The sequence below is a fragment of the Anser cygnoides genome, chromosome W (genome assembly GCF_040182565.1).
Source record: "Anser cygnoides isolate HZ-2024a breed goose chromosome W, Taihu_goose_T2T_genome, whole genome shotgun sequence".
Lineage (NCBI taxonomy): Eukaryota > Metazoa > Chordata > Aves > Anseriformes > Anatidae > Anser > Anser cygnoides.
In genome coordinates this window covers 5047675-5074117 of record NC_089911.1, presented here as the reverse complement: position 1 = coordinate 5074117, position 26443 = coordinate 5047675, and the positions used below count along the sequence as shown (strand labels likewise).

At 44.4% G+C, this 26443-nt stretch overlaps 1 long non-coding RNA gene across 2 annotated transcripts in view; it reads right to left on the bottom strand.

The window, feature by feature from the left end:
• The window catches only part of LOC136788530 (uncharacterized), a 43510-nt gene that overhangs the window by 16328 nt on the left and 739 nt on the right, over positions 1-26443 (bottom strand). The window contains exon 2 of one of the 2 annotated variants that reach the window (XR_010827251.1): positions 24825-25003. The exons of the other annotated variant lie outside the window; for it this stretch is intronic. This is a non-coding gene — a long non-coding RNA (uncharacterized lncRNA). The remainder of the gene's footprint in view (positions 1-24824; positions 25004-26443) is intronic. 2 annotated transcript variants of the gene reach the window in all.

Below are 26443 nucleotides of genomic sequence, written 5' to 3'. Positions count from 1 at the left end.
ATGGGGGTTCTACCTGGGCTGGGATAACAGTGCCACCTTTGGGGGATACCAAGCTGAGACTAGGCGATAAAATGATCTCTGGGCAATTATTGTATGTACCCAAGGCAGGGACTAACTTGTTGGGAAGGGATTTGATGATGAAATTGGGCATTCAAGTAGTAAATTGGTAGACTGGAATAACAGTGGTATTAATGGAGTGCTCTCAGGCCCTGAGAGCAAAGATATATTCACCTCTGACTGGAAAGACTCTGAAGTGGGGGCGGAAGCAACAATACATATGGACAGTTTTACCTCAGGGGTTTACAGGGCCACCGATTTATTTGGGCAAAGTTCTAGAACAGATTTTGAAGCAATTCCAACCTCCCAAGGAGGAATTACTGTTACAAAATGTGGATGATCGTTTATTGTCAGGACAGGAGAAAACAGTTGTGAAGGAAGCTACTAACAAGCTATTCAACTTTCTGGGAAAGCAGGGCTTGGGAGTATTGAAAAATAAATTACTATATGTAGAAAGAGAAGTCAGGTATTTAAGGCATCTAATGTCTGAGGGAAAACGAAGAATAAATCCAGAGAGGATTCAGGGAATTGTTGAAAACTAAGAAAGAACTAAAGAGTTTTAAGAGAAAGATTTCTTTAAGGAATCAGGAGCCACGAAGTCTGAGGGAAAATGGATACTCCCTGATGGGAGAGAAATGCTGAATAAAGCACCGGTGAGGCAAATATTAATCTTTTACATCAAGATAGTCATTGGGAGGTGCAAGCAATGTGTGATGTAGTGCTAAGACAGTATGTCTGTGTAGGAATATACACTTTAGTGAAGCAAATATGCAGAGGATGTACCCTATGTCAAAAGGCAAATAAAAAGGTCATCCGTAACCCACCTAGAGGGGGATGGGAGCCAGGGATTCGACCTTTCCAAAGTATACAGGTAGACTGTACTGAGTTACCTAAAGCAGGGCGACTTAAGTACTTGTTTGTCCTAGTTGACCACGTGACTGGATGGGTGTAAGCTTTCCCCTCTGTATCTGCCACTGCGAACACGGTGGCTAAGGTATCACTGGAGCAAATAGTCCCTAGATATGGGATAGCTGAAAACATTGATTCAGATCAAGGAAGTCATTTCACTTCACAAGTACTGCAAGGGTTAATGCAGGCCTTAGAGACTGAGTGGGATTTTTACACCCCCTGGCACCCCTCCTCTTCTGGGAAGGTGGAGAGAATGAACCAGACATTAAAGAAGCAATTAACTAAATTAGTGTTAGAAACCCAACTTCCTTGGGTAAAATGTTTACTTTTAGCACTCCTGCAGGTTCAAACAGTACCAAGAAACGATATAGGAATTTCACCGTATGAGATGCTGTTCGGATTCCCCTATCTGGGCAGAAGGGATGAGATACCACAATTCGAAACAAGAGAGTTTTCTTAAGAACTGTATTCTGGGGTTGTCCTCTTCTTTGTCATCTCTCAGGACCCGTGGGAAATTGGGTCCTGATTCGTACCTGGAAAGGATCAACTCTGGCCTGAATGGGAAGGACACTTCCAAGTATTACTAACCACTGAAACAGCTGTAAGAACTGCGGAAAAAGGTTGGACTCACTATACTCGAGTGAAGGCATCCATCGACCCTAGCACCTGGGAAGCTGTTCCTACAGAAGACTTGTTGGAAGCTGATATCAAAGAGAAAAATCTCATAGTGGACTCTGAGCGGGATAAGAGCTTACAATTGTAAACTAACCTTTTATTTTCACAGGTAACTAATGAGTGTGGCTTGTAATTGAGAGAAAGGACAGACCTATAGTGAATCGAAGTGCTCCCAAGGGGGGTTTGTTATAGTAGTAGTGTATATCTTATTCTTTGTATTGATAATTATTTGGAAACCTAAGGTTTAAAGATAATGATAGGGAAAAATCAACTATTAATTTTATTTCTAGTGATTGTAGGCCTCAGAGAAGGCCTTGGTCAATTGTCTACTTGGAAAAGGCATGACCAGATAATAGTAAGACGGGATACCCCATAAAAATATGGGTGACTGTGGTAGAGGGTTATGTACCACAATCTGTCACGTTTGATGCTTGTGAGGTGTTAGCTTGTGGAGATTTAAATGCCCAAGGACAATTGAGCAGAGAGAACAAATAACTGGGAGGGACCCAACAGCCAGATTGAGAATAGTTGTATGGAAACAATCCTCATTTCCATCAGAGAAAGGGAGAAACTCAAGGAGAAAACAGGAGAGAAAACAGGAGGCCCTGTTTGAAATGCGGCAGTTCAAACATTTGAGATTGAAACAGGGTATGGGGATGTGAAAGCCTGGATAGAATGGGTCAAATATACTGTCCAGAGTCTCAAACATAGCGATTGCTATGCTTGTGCCTCGGGGTGACCGATTGCCCAGATAGTGCCCTTCCCGTTGGGGTGGACCAGGGATTCCCAGGGGATGCGATGTATGATTGCACTGTACCAAGAAAAGACTGCCTGGGGAAATGAGGCCTGTAAGTCTCTCTCTTTGCTGTTCCCTTCCTTGCGTGATAGCAATATCAGGGTTCCCCCTGCATTCTCTACAGCTCTAGGTAACCATACAGCTTGCCTCTCACGGCAGGGTGTGAGTGCTACCCGGCATCTGGGAGAATTTGCCTTGTGCACGAGGACCTTGAATGCTACCAAGGACTTGATGGGAAACTGCTCAAGACTTGAGATCCCCAGGGCAGACCTCTGGTGGTACTGTGGAGGGCAGATCTTACGGTCCACCCTACCATCTAATTGGGGAGGCACTTGTGCACTTGTTCAATTAGCTATACCCTTCACCCTAGCATTTCAAAGAGAAACATCACATGTATCCAGAAGAAGTAAAAGAGGCTTAGGAGTACCATTCGATGATAGAGTCTACATAGATTCTATTGGGGTGTGTGATAAATTAGCGGGTGTTTGTTCATTGTCTTTAAAAGGAATTCAGAGGATCTGCTGAGAAGATAAGGTTTTGCAATTTACGACCTTGTTAAGGGGGAAGACTAAGCAAGTAGATAGTGGGGAGGGGGTGTTGGATAAACATCCTTGGTAAAACAAAGACTCTGTGAAATACTGTTTCCCGCTTCACTACCCTCCCCCTTGAACACGAGCACAACGCATGATCATTGAAAGAAAAACAACGACCCCCAACAACGAACTGCGCAGCTTCAGAAGGTCCAACAAGTCCTGACAAACCGAAACTTGGATGCTATAAAACGGCGACACTGAAAAGGGAAAGTTGCGTGCTGTGGTGGAGCGGAGACTCCCCAGCCGCCCAGCGCTGTTTTGTTTGTGCCTGCTTACTTAATTAATAAAATATTTCTGATAGACCAAGAAATTTGTATGGTCTCACTTATAACAAATTTGGTGCCGTGACTCGGATGAAGGCGGATTGACTGGGAATCCCTCTAGGGGAGGCGCCCCGCCGATTCTGGCGGCCCCGGGAACGGGAAATCCCGCTCGAGCCCTTCACCGACGAACCCCAAATTAGGCACAAGCAAATAAAACCGGTAACCCCAAGCAATCTTTGTGCACGAAGACCGAACGAAGACCCACGGGGTGGGTAAGTATAGGCCGGTGATCCGTTCGGTTGGGGTTGGTGATCCCGGAGTGCGTCTGTGTGAGACGTCCAATTGCGGACGAAGTGAGTGCGGACCCCTCAGTAGTGCGGTTCCCACATCCCGCGAGGGACTGGGCCACGACCAGGGGGAAGCGGCTCTGTGTGTGTGTGAAGGCACTCCGGAAGATGGGACAGAAGAAGAGTAAGCCTTCTGGTCCCATGGGTGGGGTAATGCCTAGTGCTAGGTTGCCCCCTATTCCCCCAGATAGTCCACTGGGGTTAATGATTAAGAATTGGAGTGATTCCCCTTTTAGGCGGGGAAAGGATAAAGTAAAAATGATTCATTATTGTGTTGAAGTTTGGGGAGGTAGGCAAATTATTGGCCCATATTCGGGTCGTTTGAAGACTGGGTTTGCCAAGCCTTAAACATTTATGTAAGTGCAAAGGAACCTTTTTGTTTAGAGGAGAGCGAATATGCGAGCCTTTGGATTGGCTCAGAGAATCGAGTTAATCTGTACCCTCTGTACCCTTTAAAAGAAAAAGGAGGGGCAAAATTACAAATTGTGGAGCAAGAGATAAAGTACCTGGGTCACCAGTTAAGTAAGGGGACTAAGAAGTTAGACCCAGGCAGAATGAGTGGAATATTGGCTTTAGCGTCCCCGCGAACTAAAAAGCAGGTACGGCAACTGTTAGGGTTGACCGGATACTGTAGACAATGGATAGAAGATTATAGTGGAAAGGTTAAATTTTTATATAACAAGCTGAATAAGGATGGATTACTCAAATGGACAAAAGAAGATGAGGAACGACTGAACAAGTTAAAGGAGGAACTAGTACGCCCCCCCCAGTGTTAAGCTTACCAGATTTAAGGAGGCTGTTTTGTGTTTTTTTTTTGTGAACAGCGCAGAAGGCACAGCATATGGAGTGCTGGCCCAAGAATGGGCAGGGAGTAAAAAAAAAAAAAAAAAAAAAAAAAAAAAAACACCTGTGGCCTATTTGTCTAAATTATTGGATCCGGTTAGCCGGGGCTGGCCAAACTGTTTGCAGGTAGTGGTAGCTGCTGCCTTGTTAGTGGAAGAAGCACAGAAGATCACTTTTGGGGGGGAAATCAAAGTAATATCTCTACACAATATATGCGGGGTACTGCAACAGAAGGCATAGAAATGGATCACTGATGCCAGATTATTAAAATATGAAGGAATTTTGATTTCCTCTCCAAAATTAACCTTAGGAACAACCTCCCTACAGAACCCTGCTCAATTTCTTTATGGGGAACCAAATGAGTCCTTAGGACATGATTGCCTCCGAAACATAGAAGAGCAAACGAAATTGAGACCTGATCTAGAGGAGGTGGAATTACCCATCGGTGAACAGATATATGTGGATGGTTCCTCGAGAGTAGTCGAGGGAAAGCAAAAATCAGGATACGCGTTAGTAAACGAGAAAACATTTGAGATAGTGGAATCTGGACCTTTGAGCCCTAGCTGGTCTGCCCAAGCTTGCGAGCTATATGCCATATTGCAGGCCCTAAAATTGTTGAAAAATAAAAGCGGTACAATATATACAGATTCAAAATATGCTTATGGGGTAGTACATACATTTGGTAAAATATGGGAAGAAAGGGGGCTCATCAATTCACAAGGAAAGGGTTTAATACATCAGGAATTGATTACCCAGGTTTTACAAGCTATCAGAGAGCCCAAAGAAATTGCTGTAGTACATATAAAAGGGCATCAAAAAGGCCTCACCCCTCAGGTTAGGGGTAATAATCTAGCAGATCAGGAGGCAAAAAGGGCAGCATTAATGAGTATAAGAATTAGAAGAACGAGGGAAGATTGCCCAGACTGTGGGAAATACTTAATACTTATACTTAATATATAATAATTAATATAATAATTAATAATATAATAATATATAATAATGCTTAATATAATACTTAATACTGTGGGAAAGGCTTAAAGGAATTTCCATGTTATGATTGCTGGAGTGAATGGGGAGTTGATGGGATTGAATGCAATTGTTCAGAGGAAGAAAGCCCGCCTTATAAAAACTGCTACAAGTGCGGGCCGACTAACTCCCTGTGGTCGAATGGACCCATTCCCCTCCCCTTACTCTGTTTCACTAATACAGAAGAAGACAAGATGACACAAATGGGGGTTCAAAAAAAAAAAAAAAAAAAAAAAAAAACGATAAAGGGAAATGGGTACTGCCTGATGGACGGGAAGTGTTACCAAAATCAGTAGCTATGAGGGTGCTACGGAGATTTCATGAACAGACGCACTGGGGTACTCAGGCGTTGGTGGATCAATTTGCCACATATTATATGTGTATAGGGATTTATAATATAGCAAAGAGGATCGTAAATGATTGCATAACTTGTCGGAGGGTAAATGCTCAACACATGAGAAAAAGGGTCCCGGGAGGAGGACGAGAATTGGCACATCGACCTTTTGCAAAGATTCAATTAGATTTTACTGAACTTCCAAAAACGGGGCGATATAGATACTTATTAGTTATTGTAGACCACCTCACAAACTTTGTTGAAGCATTCCCTACGGCAAGGGCCACAGCTCAAACCGTGGTAAAGATATTATTAGAAAGCATCATACCCAGATACGGGGTAATAGAAGCAATTGACTCTGATCGAGGCCCACACTTTGTGTCAAAGGTATCCCGAGACACGATGAAGGCTCTGGGAATTAAATGGGAATATCACACTCCCTGGCATCCTCAGAGTTCGGGAAAGGTAGAACGAATGAATGGTGAAATTAAAAGCAACTAACAAAGCTTATGATAGAGACTAAAACCTCCTGGGTGAAATGTTTACCGCTTGCACTATTGAATATCCGGACATAGCCCCGAGCCAATGTCAGAATCTCACCTTTTGAAAGGCTGTATGGTATGCCTTATGATTTAGAGATGCCATCTGATCACCCCCAGGTACAGGATATCCAATTAAAACCTTATTTAATACAGCTTATGAACCAACGGAGGGAGTTGCAAGCGAAAGGCTTGGTGGCTAGATATAGCAATCCATAGGATACAACCTGGAGATAGGGTTCTAATTAAGACATGGAAAGAAACGTCTTTAACACCACGGTGGGGAGGCCCCTATGTTGTTTTACTTATCACAGAGACGGCTATCCGGACGGCTGAGAAGGGGTGAACGCATGCCAGTCGCGTGAAAGGACCGATCCAGAAAAGCAAATGGGAAGCGGTCGCAGGCCCTGATGACTTAAAGCTCACGTTGAAACGAACTCGATAAGTATGGTCTAACTGTCTATGTATCGTAAAAAAAAAAGGAGGAAAGGGGACCCTGTTTGATCAGAAAAAGGTCGCGGTTACCTGAGAAACTTCCCTGAAGAACACTGCTGCTGCCAAGAAGAACTTGCACCTTGTAGTTCGCTGCAACCGAACTGACAAGCGAGGCAGAGAGTGAAACGGTGGGGAATTACGTGGCCAGGTAAAGAACTCTGGAAAATGGGCCCTAGCCATTTTTTTTTTTGCGATACATAGTAATGGGTACGATTGTTTACACTGTTCCTGGGTCTGCGCACCCTCACAAACCTTTTAAATGGAGCCTGATTAGATGGGAAGATCACCATGTTGTTCAGCAGATAACTACTGCTGGGGGACTGATAGGGAAGGCATCATCTATATAAAGAAGGAAGAGACTAAGAGTCCCCAACGGGTGGGACCAAATCAGAAACTGTCGGGGAGTGTTTTGAGGATTCAGCCTACACAAGCTTTTAGAATGCTAACTCCTAATAGCCCTAAACCACTGGAGGTTGCTAATAAATCAGTAAACCCGGAGTATGGGATTAGAAATGAAGGGGTGACCGGGAATAACATATGGAGAATCATGAATGCTAGTTATCAGTTGTTGAATCAACCAAATCCAGACGTGCCTAGACCTTGCTGGTTATGTCTTGATATAAGGCCCTCATATTACGACGCCATTGGGGATCTGGGAGAAACCACCCGTTCAAACGAAACCGATCCCCCACAATGCAATTGGGGAAGGGATGTAGGAATAACATTAACGGAAGTAACTGGGAATGGCAGGTGCGTAGGCACGGTCCCTGGTGAGAAGTTCCATCTATGCAATATTACAGAAAATGTTACACAATTAGACAAAGAAAAATGGTTAATACCAGCAGATAACACCAGATGGGTATGTTCATCTCTGGGGGTAACTCCATGCTTATCTTTGAAATTGTTCAACTCGTCTCATGATTTTTGTGTACAGGTAGTAATTATACCTAGGATTCTTTACCATTCTGAGGAGTATATGTACATCCAACATGCTATGGCAAAAAAAACACTTAAGGAAGAGAGAGCCTATTACGGCTGTCACTTTAGCCACTCTGATGATTCTGGGGGCTGCAGGAGCCGGAACTGAAATTACCTCTCTGGTAAAACAAAGCCAAGAATTTACCTCTCTACGCATTGCTGTAGATGAGGATTTGGCCCGTATCGAGCAATCTGTATCAGCTTTAGAGAAATCTGTATGACAAAATCGTAGGGGATTAGATCTGATTTTTCTACAACAAGGAGGATTGTGTGCAGCCCTACGAGAGGAGTGTTGCGTATATGCAGATCATACTGGAGTAGTAAGGGATACAATGACTAAATTGAGAGAAGGGCTAGAAAAACGAAAAATAGAAAATGAAGCCCACCAGAATTGGTATGAATCCTGGTTTAATTACTCACTTTGGCTCACTACACTGCTATCAACTATAGCAGGACCTTTGTTGCTGCTCATATTAACACTAACTTTTGTACCATGTATATTCAATCGAATAATCGCGATTGTAAAAAAAACCGATTAGAGGCAGCTCACCTTATGCTTGTGCGTGCGAAATATGAATCTCTTGAACAGGAGGAGGATGACGCAGAAACTTTAATATTGAGCAAACAAGTGCTTCAAAAATTCATCAATGAACAAAATATGTTAGAAAAAGAAAAAGGAGGGATTGTGATAAATTAGCGGGTGTTTGTTCATTGTCTTTAAAAGGAATTCAGAGGATCTGCTGAGAAGATAAGGTTTTGCAATTTACGACCTTGTTAAGGGGGAAGACTAAGCAAGTAGATAGTGGGGAGGGGGTGTTGGATAAACATCCTTGGTAAAACAAAGACTCTGTGAAATACTGTTTCCCGCTTCACTACCCTCCCCCTTGAACACGAGCACAACGCATGATCATTGAAAGAAAAACAACGACCCCCAACAACGAACTGCGCAGCTTCAGAAGGTCCAACAAGTCCTGACAAACCGAAACTTGGATGCTATAAAACGGCGACACTGAAAAGGGAAAGTTGCGTGCTGTGGTGGAGCGGAGACTCCCCAGCCGCCCAGCGCTGTTTTGCTTGTGCCTGCTTACTTAATTAATAAAATATTTCTGATAGACCAAGAAATTTGTATGGTCTCACTTATAACAGGGTGCCTAGAGGAGTTCCCGATGAACAGGAAGCCAGGAATCAAATTGCTGCAGGGTTTGAGTCACTGTTCTGGTGGGTAACAATCAATAAGAATGAGGACTGGATTAATTATATTTATTATAATCAGCAGAGATTCATAAACTATACAAGGGATGCGATAAGAGGAACTGCTGAACAACTAGATGCCACCAGCAAAATGGCTTAGGAAAACAGAATAGCATTAGATATGATGCTGAGAAATGATATGAGAAAGGAGGTGTGTGTGTGTGATACTGAGCAACCACTGTTGCACTTTTATCCCCGACAATACTGCCCCGGATGGCACAGTAACTAGAGCATTGCAAGGGTTTACCATCCTTGCCAGTGAATTGGCAGAAAAATTAGGCATATTTACGTCCTTAATCATAGTAGCAGGAGTTTTGACAGCTATCGGTTGTTGCATTATCCCCTGTGTAAGAGGACTAGTCCAGTGGTTAATTGAAACTGCACTATTGAAACAAATGACCACGAAGCCACCACCTTACTCAGGTAAGGTGATGATATTAGAGGAGATGGAAAGCAAAGAAGGTGAAGAAGAAGAAGAAATCTACCAAATTACACCTTAGAGAAAAGTTTTGCAAAAATCAACAATTTATAAAAAAAGAAAAGGGGGGAATTGTGGGAATAAAAATGTTGTTTTTGCAGAGTTACATTGTTTAAAGGTAAGGAATGTGGTATTGAGATATGCTTGCAGTGATAAGAAAGCTTAACAGAAAACCTTGTAAAATGCAGACAGCCGGACTCCTTAGAGCAATTAGGTGAAAATCATGGTGTTAAGTCAAGTCAGATAAGGGAAGAAACATTACCACTTCAAACAGTAAAAAAGTCAAAAGAAATTTGAAATTTAACAGGCCGGCAACTGAAGGCCATGCATTGTCTGTGAAGCATCAGATAGATTGTGAACCTGGATTACCCACTCAGTGGGGAAACAGGGGAGGGTCCTGTCATCAAAAAGTATATAAACTGGGTTTTGGAACCAGTAGGCACGCTCCTGCTTGTGGGGCGCCCACCATTGCAATCGCGAATAAATTACTACTTCACTGAGATCCTCGCCTGAGCCTAAGTTATTGGCTACGGAGTGTTTCTCACACCGTGTATTGGGCACCACCAGTCAACAGTTGGATAAAACAGCACTTCCTTCCTTTTGATCTGTCATGGGCTTTGTTCGTCTCTGGCCGCTCCCCTCGCGGAGAATACGGAACGGTGGATCGGAACTCCACACTCGCTTCGCAGCGATGCTGTGTCTCACTCACACAGCACAATCATGCAATCACTCAAAGAGGCCCCTTGCACTTCTCGTTCATACCAAAAGAATATATCACTTAAAACAATAACCAAACTTGTTTGTATCGTCTCTGGCCATGTTCCTCGTGGTGTAACTCACTTCACAACAATACTTTGTCTCAAACACATACACTTACACAAATGCTTTCAACATGAGATACCCAGACATCTACAAATAAGACATACAATTATCAACACTCCAATTAGTATCCCTCCAGCAGCTGCAAATATTACTCAGGTAACCTTGTCACAATTTTGAGAGGTCTGCTTACCCTTCTCCTGCTTCTTATACAGTCATTAGCAGGTCCTCCTGTGGGAATGGAAATGTTGTTTTTGCAGTGTTACATTGTATAGAAGGAAGGAATGTGGTATTGAAATATGCTTACAGTGATAAGAAAGCTTAACAGAAAACCTTGTAAAATGCAGACAGCCGGACTCCTTAGAGCAATTAGGTGAAAATCACGGTGTCAAGTCAAATCAGATAAGTGATGAAACATTACCACTTCAAACAGTAAAAAAGTCAAAAGAAGCTTGAAATTTAACAGGCCAGCAACTGAAGGCCAGGCATTGTCTGTGAAGCATCAGATAGATTGTGAACCTGGATTACCCACTCAGTGGGGAAACAGGGGAGGGTCCTGTCATCAAAAAGTACATAAACTGTGTTTTGGAACTAGTGGGTGCGCTCTCCTGCTTGTGGGGCGCCCGCCATTGCAATCGCGAATAAATTACTACTTCACTGAGATCCTCGCCTGAGCCTAAGTTATTGGCTATGGAGTGTTTCTCACAATTTGGGGGCTCGTCCGGGATCCAGTCACCTACCGGGGAGCCCCACCGCCGCAGCAGCAGGAAGGCATGCCCCGCTGATTTCAGCGGTCCTGTGCATCGACGGTGGCGGTTCTGCGGAGAGCTGACAGAGGGCCCGAGACTGATTAAAGAGGCAGGATCCGTGAAGTAGTGGGGAAAAGGAAGAAGGTAGGCACTCAGGGTTTTAAGAATTGATCCGGTAACTCTGTGCACAGACCAAGGTAAGAAATATTAAGTATTGCCTCGGGGGTCGGGTGAGACTCTGTGTGATGTGTGATGTGTGATTGAGACGTACTTTTGTACGAAGCGAGTGTGGAGTCCTGATCCGCGGTTCCGTAGCTCCGCGAGGGGCGCGGCCGGAGACGGACGAAGCGTGAGATAAGGGAGAGAAAGGAAGAGTCTCGGGAAATTTGGTGTGCGGTAATCCTTGCACGGGGTAGTGCTCGGAGTACACCAGGGAATTTTGGTGTGCGGTAAGCCTTGCACAGGGTAGTGCTTGGCAGTACACCAGGGAAATTTGGTGTGCAGTAATCCTTGCACGGGGTAGTGCTCGGAGTACACCAGGGAATTTTGGTGTGCGGTAAGCCTTGCACAGGGTAGTGCTTGGCAGTACACCAGGGAAATTTGGTGTGCGGTAATCCTTGCACGGGGTAGTGCTCGGAGTACACCAGGGAATTTTGGTGTGCGGTAAGCCTTGCACGGGGTAGTGCTTGGCAGTACACCAGGGAAATTTGGTGTGCGGTAATCCTTGCACGGGGTAGTGCTCGGAGTACACCAGGGAATTTTGGTGTGCGGTAAGCCTTGCACGGGGTAGTGCTTGGCAGTACACCAGGGAAATTTGGTGTGCGGTAATCCTTGCACGGGGTAGTGCTTGGCAGTACACCAGGGAAATTTGGTGTGCGGTAATCCTTGCACGGGGTAGTGCTCGGAGTACACCAGGGAAATTTGGTGTGCGGTAAGCCTTGCACGGGGTAGTGCTTGGCAGTACACCAGGGAAATTTGGTGTGCGGTAATCCTTGCACGGGGTAGTGCTCGGAGTACACCAGGGAATTTTGGTGTGCGGTAAGCCTTGCACGGGGTAGTGCTTGGCAGTACACCAGGGAAATTTGGTGTGCGGTAATCCTTGCACGGGGTAGTGCTCGGAAGTACACCAGGGAATCTGGTAAACTCATAGGTGTGCGGTAGCCCTTGCACGGGGAAGTGCTTGGCAGTACACCCCCATTTTCCAGAATAGGAAAAATGGGAAATATGAGTTCCAGGGGACAGGGAGATATCCCTGGGGGAGTGCCTCCCGACTGTCCTTTAGGAAGGATGTTGAGAAATTGGAAGAATAACCCCAAAACTAAGGAAAAAGATAGGAAGAAAATGGTTAAATATTGTGTATCAGTCTGGACGAAAGAACCAATTAAAGGAGCTGCAGTATTTTGGCCAAAATACGGGTCTGACAAAGATTGGGTATGTCAGGCCTTAAATTTTTATGTTAATAACAAATTTCCATTTTGAAGAAGAATCTGAGTATGCAGCTTGTTGGATACAAGGAATAAATTTGGTTTTGAGCAAAATCAGAATAAAGAGGGAAAGAAAAAGGAAGAGACAAGTGATAAATGGGACCTTCTGGATAACTTACCTCCTCCTTATAACCCCCAAGTTGCTGCAGCAGCAGCGGCTGCTGTAGCAGTTCCTCCAAAAGAAGAGACAGGAACTGTAGATAACATTAGCTCTGGGAACAGGAGGTACCCCAAACTGGTAAAAGAATTAGAACAAGGTAGAAGAGGTACTGAAAATTTTGCCTTCCCTGATACTAACAGCACTAACACTAACTGTGTATCCTCTTAAGTGAACTTCCCCCCCTCCTTACCAGCAGAGAGGTTAGGAGTTTCCTAGGACCTAACTTATACTCTTGGGGAGGGGGAATTATGTATATAAATATGTTGTTTACAGGGAAAGAAATGGGAATGATCAGGAGGAGAGCTGCAATACAAAAATGGGAAAGAACTCATCCTCCAGGACCAGGGGTAATACCGGCAGGGCAGAAATAACCACTTGCCGATCCTGGCTGGAAGAATAATAGTGTGCAACACAGAAATCATATGAGAGACTTGGGGTCAGAATGAGAAAGTACTCGGGGATGAATCCTGAGGACCCGGTATCCCAAGGGCTCTTGAAAGTTCATTTTGTGATTGAAGCCTGGCAAGATGCACAGAAAATGCTCCAGAAGGTGGGGGGATGTAGTGAACAGTCACTGGGGGGCCCTCCTGTGGGAGGCCCTGAAGGTGTGTGTCAAGAGGGGAGATGAGAAGGAAAAGCAGAGAGTGAAACTAATGGTATTGACAGTGTAGCAGGTAGTCAGGCAGAGGGTTGGAGAAAGAGGAAGAAAATCTTCAGGAGGAGTCAGGGCCAGGATGGAAAAGAGGGGAAGAGAGATGAAGGAATGGCAGGCAAGGAAAGCTACCCGTGTTGTGGCCTGAATCTTAGCAGGGACAGGCTTTGATGGGATGTTTTAAGTGTGGGCAGGCTGGCCACTTCAGGTAGGAATATCCGGAGTGGAAGAAGGAGGAGAGAAGGAAAATGGGATGAGGGAGAAAGGTATGGAATTAAGTTGGCTAATGACTGAGACTTTGGTGAAAGTACAGGCTGGAGAAAGATAGGAAGAAGTGTTAAAAAGGGTTATTGAAGGTGTTAAAGGTGTGGTATGTAATGTTTGACAGAGCTGTTTTTTTGAATGAGTTGGGAAAGTTGAATGAGCAGGGAAAGAGGATGTAGGCACTATCTAAGTAACAGTCTAGAAGTTTTGGTATATTTGCTGTGGTGTTTGGTCAGTTTCCCAAGTATTGAGAAGGGGGGGGGGCAGGGGGGGGCAGCCTGCTCCACCAGGGGCCTCTCCACAGGCCACAGGGGGCTTCGGCTCCGGTGCCTGGAGCGCCTCCACCCCCTCCTTCTGTGCTGACTTTGGTGTCTGCGGGGAGGTTTCTCACTCCTCGCTCTCCCAGCTGCTGTTGAGCAGCAGGTTTTTGTTTGTTTGTTTGTTTGTTTTCGTGGATGTGCTCTCACAGAGGCACGGACTGTGTTGCTCATGGCTTGGCTCTGGGCAGCGGTGGGCCCCTCTGGGGCCGGATGAAATTGTCCCTTATCTGCCACAGGGAGGCTTATGGATTCTCCTCGTGGGGGCTGCCACTGCAGCCCCCTCCCGAACCTTGCCATCAAACACAATACACAGGGGCAGCTAGGTCATTGCTGGCCTGTAAAGTATCAGGGATTAAATTAACTAATGAAACCCTAACGAGTGATGGGGGTAGAAGGGGCTGGGGTAACAGTGCCACCTTTGGGGGGTACCAAGCTGAGACTAGGGGATAAAATGATCTCTGGGCAATTATTGCATGTACCCAAGGCAGGGACTAACTTGTTGGGAAGGGATTTGATGATGAAATTGGGCATTCAAATAGTAAATTGTTAGACTGGAATAACAGTGGTATTAATGGAGTGCTCTCAGGCCCTGAGAGCAAAGATATATTCACCTCTGGCTGGAAAGACTCTGAAGTGGGGGCGGAAGCAACAATACATATGGACAGTTTTACCTCAGGGGTTTACAGGGCCTCTGATTAATTTGGGCAAAGTTCTAGAACAGATTTTGAAGCAATTCCAACCTCCCAAGGAGGAATTTCTGTTACAAAATGTGTATGATTGTTTATTGTCAGGACAGGAGAAAACAGTTGTGAAGGAAGCTACTAACAAGCTATTCAACTTTCTGGGAAAGCAGAGCTTGGGAGTATTGAAAAATAAATTACAATACGTAGAAAGAGAAGTCAGGTATTTAAGGCATCTAATGTCTGATGGAAAACTGAGAATAAATCCAGAGAGGATTCAGGGAATTGTTGAAAACTAAGAAAGAACTAAAGAGTTTTTAAGAGAGATTTCTTTAAGGAATCAGGAGCCACAAAGCCTGAGGGAAAATGGATACTCCCTGATGGGAGAGAAATGCTGAATAAAGCACCAATGAGGCAAAAATGATGTTTTACATCAAGAGAGTCATTGGGAGATGCAAGCAATGTGTGATGTTGTGCTAAGAAAGTATGTCTGTGTAGGAATATACACTTTAGTGAAGCAAATATGCAGAGGATGTACCATATGTCAAAAGGCAAATAAAAAGGTCATTTGTAACTAACCTAGAGGGGGACGGGAGCCAGGGATTCGACCTTTACAAAGTATACAGGTAGACTTTACTGAGTTACGTAAAGGAGGGAGATTTAAGTACTTGTTTGTCCTAATTGGCCACGTGACTGGATGGGTGTAAGCTTTCCCCTCTGTATCTGCCCCTGCAAACACGGTGGCTAAGGTATCACTGGAGCAAATAGTCCCTAGATATGGGATAGCTGAAAACATTGATTCAGATCAAGGAAATAATTTCACTTCACAAGTACTGCAAGGGTTAATGCAGGCCTTAGAGATTGAGTGGGCTTTTCACACCCCCTGGCACCCCTCCTCTTCTGGGAAGGCAAAGCGAATGAACCAGACATTAAAGAAGCAAATAACTAAATTAGTGTTAAAATCCCAACTTCCTTGGGTAAAATGTTTACTTTTAGCACTCCTACAGGTTCAAACAGCACCAAGAAAGGATATAGGAATTTCACCGTATGAGATGCTGTTCGGATTACCCTATCTGGGCAGAAGGGATGAGATACCACAATTCGAAACAAGAGAGTTTTCTTAAGAACTGTGTTCTGGGGTTGTCCTCTTCTTTGTCATTTCTCAGGACCCGTGGGAAATTGGGTCCTGATTCAGACCTGGAAAGGATCAACTCCGGCCCGAATGGGAAGGACACTTCCAAGTACTACTAACCACTGAAACAGCCATAGGAACTGCGGAAAAAGGTTGGACTCACTATACGCGAGTGAAGGCATCCGTCGACCCTAGTACCTGGGAAGCTGTTCCTACAGAAGACTTGTTGGAAGCTGAAATCGAAGAGAAAAATCTCATAGTGGACTCTGAGCGGGATAAGAGCTTGCGATTGTAAACTAACCTTTTATTTTCACAGGTAACTAGTGAGTGTGACTTGTGATTGAGAGAAAGGACTGGCCTATAGTGAATTGAAGTGTTCCCAAGGGGGGTTTGTTATGGTAGTAGTGTATATCTTATTCTTTGTATTAATAATTATTTGGAAACCTAAGGTTTAAAAATAATGACAGGGAAAAATCAATTATTAATTTTGTTTTTAGTGATTATAGGCCTCAGAGAAAGCCTTGGTCAATTGGCAACTTGGAAAAGGCATGACCAGATAATAGTAAGATGGGATACCCCATAAAAATATGGGTGAATGTGACAGAGGGTTATGTACCACGATCTGCCATGTTTGATGCTTGTGAGGTGTTAGCTTGTGGAGATTTAAATGCCCAACGACAATTGAGCAGAGGGAACAAATAACTGGTAGAGACCCAACAGCCAGATTGAGAATAGCTGTATGGAAACGATCCTCTATTGCCATCAGAGAAAGGGAGAAACTCAAGGAGAAAACAGGAGGGAAAACAGGAGGCCCTCTTTGAAATGCGGCAGTTCAAACATTTGAGATTGAAACAGGGTACGGGGATGTGAATGCCTGGATAGAATGGGTCAAATATACTGTCCAGAGTCTCAACCATAGCAATTGCTATGCTTGTGCCTCGGGATGACCGATTGCCCAGATAGTGCCCTGCCCATTGGGGTGTGTGATAAATTAGCGGGTGTTTGTTCATTGTCTTTAAAAGGAATTCAGAGGATCTGCTGAGAAGATAAGGTTTTGCAATTTACGACCTTGTTAAGGGGGAAGACTAAGCAAGTAGATAGTGGGGAGGGGGTGTTGGATAAACATCCTTGGTAAAACAAAGACTCTGTGAAATACTGTTTCCCGCTTCACTACCCTCCCCCTTGAACACGAGCACAACGCATGATCATTGAAAGAAAAACAACGACCCCCAACAACAAACTGCGCAGCTTCAGAAGGTCCAACAAGTCCTGACAAGCCGAAACTTGGATGCTATAAAACGGCGACACTGAAAAGGGAAAGTTGCGTGCTGTGGTGGAGCGGAGACTCCCCAGCCGCCCAGCGCTGTTTTGCTTGTGCCTGCTTACTTAATTAATAAAATATTTCTGATAGACCAAGAAATTTGTATGGTCTCACTTATAACAAATTTGGTGCCGTGACTCGGATGAAGGCGGATTGACTGGGAATCCCTCTAGGGGAGGCGCCCCGCCGATTCTGGCGGCCCCGGGAACGGGAAATCCCGCTCGAGCCCTTCACCGACGAACCCCAAATTAGGCACAAGCAAATAAAACCGGTAACCCCAAGCAATCTTTGTGCACGAAGACCGAACGAAGACCCACGGGGTGGGTAAGTATAGGCCGGTGATCCGTTCGGTTGGGGTTGGTGATCCCGGAGTGCGTCTGTGTGAGACGTCCAATTGCGGACGAAGTGAGTGCGGACCCCTCAGTAGTGCGGTTCCCACATCCCGCGAGGGACTGGGCCACGACCAGGGGGAAGCGGCTCTGTGTGTGTGTGAAGGCACTCCGGAAGATGGGACAGAAGAAGAGTAAGCCTTCTGGTCCCATGGGTGGGGTAATGCCTAGTGCTAGGTTGCCCCCTATTCCCCCAGATAGTCCACTGGGGTTAATGATTAAGAATTGGAGTGATTCCCCTTTTAGGCGGGGAAAGGATAAAGTAAAAATGATTCATTATTGTGTTGAAGTTTGGGGAGGTAGGCAAATTATTGGCCCATATTCGGGTCGTTTGAAGACTGGGTTTGCCAAGCCTTAAACATTTATGTAAGTGCAAAGGAACCTTTTTGTTTAGAGGAGAGCGAATATGCGAGCCTTTGGATTGGCTCAGAGAATCGAGTTAATCTGTACCCTCTGTACCCTTTAAAAGAAAAAGGAGGGGCAAAATTACAAATTGTGGAGCAAGAGACAAAGTACCTGGGTCACCAGTTAAGTAAGGGGACTAAGAAGTTAGACCCAGGCAGAATCAGTGGAATATTGGCTTTAGCATCCCCGCGAACTAAAAGGCAGGTACGGCAACTGTTAGGGTTGACCGGATACTGTAGACAATGGATAGAAGATTATAGTGGAAAGGTTAAATTTTTATATAACAAGCTGAATAAGGATGGATTACTCAAATGGACAAAAGAAGATGAGGAACGACTGAACAAGTTAAAGGAGGAACTAGTACGCCCCCCCCAGTGTTAAGCTTACCAGATTTAAGGAGGCTGTTTCGTTTTTTTTGTGAACAGCGCAGAAGGCACAGCATACGGAGTGCTGGCCCAAGAATGGGCAGGGAGTAAAAAAAAAAAAAAACAAAAAAAAAAAACCTGTGGCCTATTTGTCTAAATTATTGGATCCGGTTAGCCGGGGCTGGCCAAACTGTTTGCAGGTAGTGGTAGCTGCTGCCTTGTTAGTGGAAGAAGCACAGAAGATCACTTTTGGGGGGGAAATCAAAGTAATATCTCTACACAATATATGCGGGGTACTGCAACAGAAGGCAGAGAAATGGATCACTGACGCCAGATTATTAAAATATGAAGGAATTTTGATTTCCTCTCCAAAATTAACCTTAGGAACAACCTCCCTACAGAACCCTGCTCAATTTCTTTATGGGGAACCAAATGAGTCCTTAGGACATGATTGCCTCCGAAACATAGAAGAGCAAACGAAATTGAGACCTGATCTAGAGGAGGTGGAATTACCCATCGGTGAACAGATATATGTGGATGGTTCCTCGAGAGTAGTCGAGGGAAAGCAAAAATCAGGATAGGCGTTAGTAAACGAGAAAACATTTGAGATAGTGGAATCTGGACCTTTGAGTCCTAGCTGGTCTGCCCAAGCTTGCGAGCTATATGCCATATTGCAGGCCCTAAAATTGTTGAAAAATAAAAGCGGTACAATATATACAGATTCAAAATATGCTTATGGGGTAGTACATATATTTGGTAAAATATGGAAAGAAAGGGGGCTCATCAATTCACAAGGAAAGGGTTTAATACATCAGGAATTGATTACCCAGGTTTTACAAGCTATCAGAGAGCCCAAAGAAATTGCTGTAGTACATATAAAAGGGCATCAAAAAGGCCTCACCCCTCAGGTTAGGGGTAATAATCTAGCAGATCAGGAGGCAAAAAGGGCGGCATTAATGAGTATAAGAATTATAAGAACGAGGGAAGATTGCCCAGACTGTGGGAAATACTTAATACTTATACTTAATATATAATAATTAATATAATAATTAATAATAATATAATATATAATAATGCTTAATATAATACTTAATACTGTGGGAAAGGCTTAAAGGAATTTCCATGTTATGATTGCTGGAGTGAATGGGGAGTTGATGGGATTGAATGCAATTGTTCTGAGGAAGAAAGCCCGCCTTATAAAAACTGCTACAAGTGCGGGCCGACTAACTCCCTGTGGTCGAATGGACACATTCCCCTCCCCTTACTCTGTTTCACTAATACAGAAGAAGACAAGATGACACAAATGGGGGTTCAAAAAAAAAAAAAAAAAAAAAAACAGATAAAGGGAAATTGGTACTGCCTGATGGACGGAAGTGTTACCAAAATCAGTAGCTATGAGGGTGCTACGGAGATTTCATGAACAGACGCACTGGGGTACTCAGGCGTTGGTGGATCAATTTGCCACATATTATATGTGTATAGGGATTTATAATATAGCAAAGAGGATCGTAAATGATTGCATAACTTGTCGGAGGGTAAATGCTCAACACATGAGAAAAAGGGTCCCGGGAGGAGGACGAGAATTGGCACATCGACCTTTTGCAAAGATTCAATTAGATTTTACTGAACTTCCAAAAACGGGGCGATATAGATACTTATTAGTTATTGTAGACCACCTCACAAACTTTGTTGAAGCATTCCCTACGGCAAGGGCCACAGCTCAAACCGTGGTAAAGATATTATTAGAAAGCATCATACCCAGATACGGGGTAATAGAAGCAATTGACTCTGATCGAGGCCCACACTTTGTGTCAAAGGTATCCCGAGACACGATGAAGGCTCTGGGAATTAAATGGGAATATCACACTCCCTGGCATCCTCAGAGTTCGGGAAAGGTAGAACGAATGAATGGTGAAATTAAAAAGCAACTAACAAAGCTTATGATAGAGACTAAAACCTCCTGGGTGAAATGTTTACTGCTTGCACTATTGAATATCCGGACATAGCCCCGAGCCGATGTCGGAATCTCACCTTTTGAAAGGCTGTATGGTATGCCTTATGATTTAGAGATGCCATCTGATCACCCCCAGGTACAGGATATCCAATTAAAACCTTATTTAATACAGCTTATGAACCAACGGAGGGAGTTGCAAGCGAAAGGCTTGGTGGCTAGATATAGCAATCCATAGGATACAACCTGGAGATAGGGTTCTAATTAAGACATGGAAAGAAACGTCTTTAACACCACGGTGGGGAGGCCCCTATGTTGTTTTACTTATCACAGAGACGGCTATCCGGACGGCTGAGAAGGGGTGAACGCATGCCAGTCGCGTGAAAGGACCGATCCAGAAAAGCAAATGGGAAGCGGTCGCAGGCCCTGATGACTTAAAGCTCACGTTGAAACGAACTCGATAAGTATGGTCTAACTGTCTATGTATCGTAAAAAAAAAAAAAAAAAAGGAGGAAAGGGGACCCTGTTTGGTCAGAAAAAGGTCGCGGTTACCTGAGAAACTCCCCTGAAGAACACTGCTGCTGCCAAGAAGAACTTGCACCTTGTAGTTCGCTGCAACCGAACTGACAAGCGAGGCAGAGAGTGAAACGGTGGGGAATTACGTGGCCAGGTAAAGAACTCTGGAAAATGGGCCCTAGCCATTTTTTTTTGCGATACATAGTAATGGGTACGATTGTTTACACTGTTCCTGGGTCTGCGCACCCTCACAAACCTTTTAAATGGAGCCTGATTAGATGGGAAGATCACCATGTTGTTCAGCAGATAACTACTGCTGGGGGACTGATAGGGGAGGCATCATCTATATAAAGAAGGAAGAGACTAAGAGTCCCCAACGGGTGGGACCAAATCAGAAACTGTCAGGGAGTGTTTTGAGGATTCAGCCTACACAAGCTTTTAGAATGCTAACTCCTAATAGCCCTAAACCACTGGAGGTTGCTAATAAATCAGTAAACCCGGAGTATGGGATTAGAAATGAAGGGGTGACCGGGAATAACATATGGAGAATCATGAATGCTAGTTATCAGTTGTTGAATCAACCAAATCCAGACGTGCCTAGACCTTGCTGGTTATGTCTTGATATAAGGCCCTCATATTACGACGCCATTGGGGATCTGGGAGAAACCACCCGTTCAAACGAAACCGATCCCCCACAATGCAATTGGGGAAGGGATGTAGGAATAACATTAACGGAAGTAACTGGGAATGGCAGGTGCGTAGGCACGGTCCCTGGTGAGAAGTTCCATCTATGCAATATTACAGAAAATGTTACACAATTAGACAAAGAAAAATGGTTAATACCAGCAGATAACACCAGATGGGTATGTTCATCTCTGGGGGTAACTCCATGCTTATCTTTGAAATTGTTCAACTCGTCTCATGATTTTTGTGTACAGGTAGTAATTATACCTAGGATTCTTTACCATTCTGAGGAGTATATGTACATCCAACATGCTATGGCAAAAAAACACTTAAGGAAGAGAGAGCCTATTACGGCTGTCACTTTAGCCACTCTGATGATTCTGGGGGCTGCAGGAGCCGGAACTGAAATTACCTCTCTGGTAAAACAAAGCCAAGAATTTACCTCTCTACGCATTGCTGTAGATGAGGATTTGGCCCGTATCGAGCAATCTATATCAGCTTTAGAGAAATCTGTACGACAAAATCGTAGGGGATTAGATCTGATTTTTCTACAACAAGGAGGATTGTGTGCAGCCCTACGAGAGGAGTGTTGCGTATATGCAGATCATACTGGAGTAGTAAGGGATACAATGACTAAATTGAGAGAAGGGCTAGAAAAACGAAAAATAGAAAATGAAGCCCACCAGAATTGGTATGAATCCTGGTTTAATTACTCACTTTGGCTCACTACACTGCTATCAACTATAGCAGGACCTTTGTTGCTGCTCATATTAACACTAACTTTTGTACCATGTATATTCAATCGAATAATCGCGATTGTAAAAAAAACCGATTAGAGGCAGCTCACCTTATGCTTGTGCGTGCGAAATATGAATCTCTTGAACAGGAGGAGGATGACGCAGAAACTTTAATATTGAGCAAACAAGTGCTTCAAAAATTCATCAATGAACAAAATATGTTAGAAAAAGAAAAAGGAGGGATTGTGATAAATTAGCGGGTGTTTGTTCATTGTCTTTAAAAGGAATTCAGAGGATCTGCTGAGAAGATAAGGTTTTGCAATTTACGACCTTGTTAAGGGGGAAGACTAAGCAAGTAGATAGTGGGGAGGGGGTGTTGGATAAACATCCTTGGTAAAACAAAGACTCTGTGAAATACTGTTTCCCGCTTCACTACCCTCCCCCTTGAACACGAGCACAACGCATGATCATTGAAAGAAAAACAACGACCCCCAACAACAAACTGCGCAGCTTCAGAAGGTCCAACAAGTCCTGACAAGCCGAAACTTGGATGCTATAAAACGGCGACACTGAAAGGGGAAAGTTGCGTGCTGTGGTGGAGCGGAGACTCCCCAGCCGCCCAGCGCTGTTTTGCTTGTGCCTGCTTACTTAATTAATAAAATATTTCTGATAGACCAAGAAATTTGTATGGTCTCACTTATAACAGGGTGGACCGAGGATTCCCAGGGAATGCGATGTATGATTGCATTGTACCAAGAAAAGACTGCCTGGGGAAATGAGGCCTGTAAGTCTCTCTCTTTGCTATTGCCTTCCTCGCATGATAGCAATATCAGGGTTCCCCCTGCATTCTCCACAGCTCTGGGTAACCATACAGCTTGCCTCTCACGGCAGGGTGTGAGTGCTACCTGGCATCTGGGAGAATTTGCCTTGTGCACGAGGACCTTGAATGCTACCGAGGACTTGATGGGAAACTATTCAAGACTTGAGATCCCTAGGACAGATCTCTGGTGGTACTGTGGAGGGAAGATCTTACGGTCCACCCTACCATCTAACTGGGGAGGCACTTGTGCACTTGTTCAATTAGCTATACCCTTCACCCTGGCATTTGAAAGCGAAACATCACAAATACCCAGAAGAAGTAAAAGAGGCTTAGGAATATCATTTGATGATAGAGTATACATAGATTCTATTGGGGTGCCTAGAGGAGTTCCTGATGAACATAAAGCCAGGAATCAAATTGCTGCAGGGTTTGAGTCACTGTTCTGGTGGGTAACAATTAATAAAAATGTGGATTGGATTAATTATATCTATTATAATCAGCAGAGATTCATAAACTATACAAGAGATGCGATAAGAGGAATCGCTGAACAACTAGATGTCACCAGCAAAATGGCTTGGGAAAACAGAATAGCATTAGATATGGTTCTTGCGGAGAAAGGTGGTGTGTGCGTGATGCTGGGCAACCATTGTTGTACTTTTATCCCTAACAATACTGCCCCGGATGGCACAGTAACTAGAGCATTGCAAGGGCTTACCACCCTTGCCAATGAATTGGCAGAAAACTCAGGAACAGACACTTCCATCACAGGATGGTTGGAATCTTGGTTTGGTAAATGGAAAGGAATGGTAGTGTCCATATTTACATCCTTGATTGTAGTAGCAGGAGTTTTGACAGCCATTGGTTGTTGCATTATCCCCTGTGTAAGGGGACTTGTCCAACGGTTAATTGAAACTGCACTTTCGAAACAAATGACCATGGATCCACCACCCTACTCAGATAAGATGATGATATTAGAGGAAATGGAAAGCAAAGAAAGTGGAGAAGAGGAAGACATCTACCAAATTACACCTTAGAGCAAAATTTTGCAAAAATCAACAAATTATAAAAAGAGAAAAGGGGGGAATTGTGGGAATGGAAATGTTGTTTTTGCAGTGTTACATTGTATAGAAGGAAGGAATGTGGTATTGAAATATGCTTACAGTGATAAGAAAGCTTAACAGAAAACCTTGTAAAATGCAGACAGCCGGACTCCTTAGAGCAATTAGGTGAAGATCACGGTGTCAAGTCAAATCAGATAAGTGATGAAACATTACCACTTCAAACAGTAAAAAAGTCAAAAGAAGCTTGAAATTTAACAGGCCAGCAACTGAAGGCCAGGCATTGTCTGTGAAGCATCAGATAGATTGTGAACCTGGATTACCCAGTCAATGGGGAAACAGGGGAGGGTCCTGTCATCAAAAAGTATATAAACTGTGTTTTGGAACTAGTGGGTGCGCTCTCCTGCTTGTGGGGCGCCCGCCATTGCAATCGCGAATAAATTACTACTTCACTGAGATCCTCGCCTGAGCCTAAGTTATTGGCTATGGAGTGTTTCTCACACTCCCAAAACTGGGATGCAGTGGTAACCTCGGATTTGCTCGATCTGCTCCCAAGATCGCTAGCGGCTGTTCCATCGGTCAGCAAATCCCCCTTGACCGCTCTATCGGTCAGCCTGTAGGGTAGCCTCCTCCCTTACAGGGACTATGCTGCACGCCAGACGTCTCTGCGCGGTTTACCAGCTGCCCTGGCCACACGTACGACTTACAGACCCTTCCTGTACTGTTACACATACCATTTGTCCACGGTCCAGCAGGTCATTGTCTGCCCCCGCAGTGAGCGGCCAAAGAGCAGAGTTCCTCCAGGGAATTGTGCCCGGTGTGCGCTAGGACATCCGCAGCGCGGCCACGCCTGTGGGCAGGCAGAGAGCCTCCTGGCTGGCTCGCCAAAATGATTCGTGGAAGAACTCTACCACTGAAAGCAAATGAGTTATAAAGTAGGTATGTGGTTTATTTTGGCGCCAAGTGCATGCGGGATAGCTCCCAAAGCCATGCGCACCCCAACGCGGCAACTTGCCTTGGTTATATGCAGTAAAGAGTTACATATGCATGAAGTTTCCCAATACGCCTATACGTATGCATAACCTATCCCCGCTTCGTATTAAAATTATTCCAAGAAGTCATTTCCATAAACTCCTCCGTCTGCGCTTGCACAGTGCCTTCTGGTGGTGGTCACCAGGGGTTGTGGGGATGAAGGCTGATAACTCTTCTTCATCACCACTAGTTGACCTCCTGCCTTTGTGCAGACTCAGCTGCTCCTTGGCTCTTGTCCAAACCACAAGGTCGGTCTCAGCTGGTTTTTGAGACAGGTTCCCCATTTTTGTCAGGAACCATCCTTTGTGAGGGGCCCCAAGACTCCTTGTTTCAGTTAATTTGCACAGTAGTAAGCAAAGACATTCAGCAACACCTATTTTTAATGCGATTAAGCAAGTCCCCATTCTTCTATCTTTGGCTTCACTAACCCTGGAGTATAGGCTGTCCTTGCATCAGAGGCACCTTTATTCTGCAACAAAATACACTACTTTGGAATGAATACGTGTGGGATTTGGCTTTGATAGTTTGAGGTTTTGGTGCAACATGTGGGAATGTTTTTGCACAGAGATACATTGCTTAGAGGGAAGGAATGTGGTATTGAAATATGCTTGCAGTGATAAGAAAGCTTAACAGACGACCTTGTAAAATGCAGACAACCAGAATCCTTAGAGCAATTAGGCAGAAATCAAGGTGTAAGAAACATTACCACCTCAAAGAGTAAAAAGACAAAAGAAATTTGACTTGTAACAGGCCGGCAACTGAAAGCCATGTATTGTTTGTGAAGCACTGGATAGATTGTGAACCTGGACTACACAGTCAATGGGGAAACAGGGGAGGGGCCCGGTCGTCGAGAAATAAAGTATATAAACTGTGTTATGGAACTAGTAGGTGCGCTCCTGCTTGTCGGATGCCCGCCATTGCAATCGTGAATAAAATTGCTACTTCACTAAGATCCTCGCCTGAGCCTATGTTATTGGCTACAGTGTTTCTCACAAACACGGCCATCGCAGTGCTTGAATGGGGTAAATAGAAGTGCATGGGAAGCGAAGTTGTGCTGCCTCCATCTCTGGCTGGAGCAGCAGCAGCAGCACTGGTGTCAAGGTGTTGGACAGGCCTGCAGGAGCAGATTGAAGGCTTGACAAGATGCCTTGTGGACAAGGGACTGCATCTGTTCATTTTGAAGTCAAGAGTGCTAAGAGCTCAATGTGTCTTGAGCTTCGTCGTTGTGTTTATATATATCAGACACACATATTGAGAGTGCCATGGTAGCAATGAGGCAAGATCTGGCAGCTAAAACTGAAACCAAGCAGAGCGAGGGCCA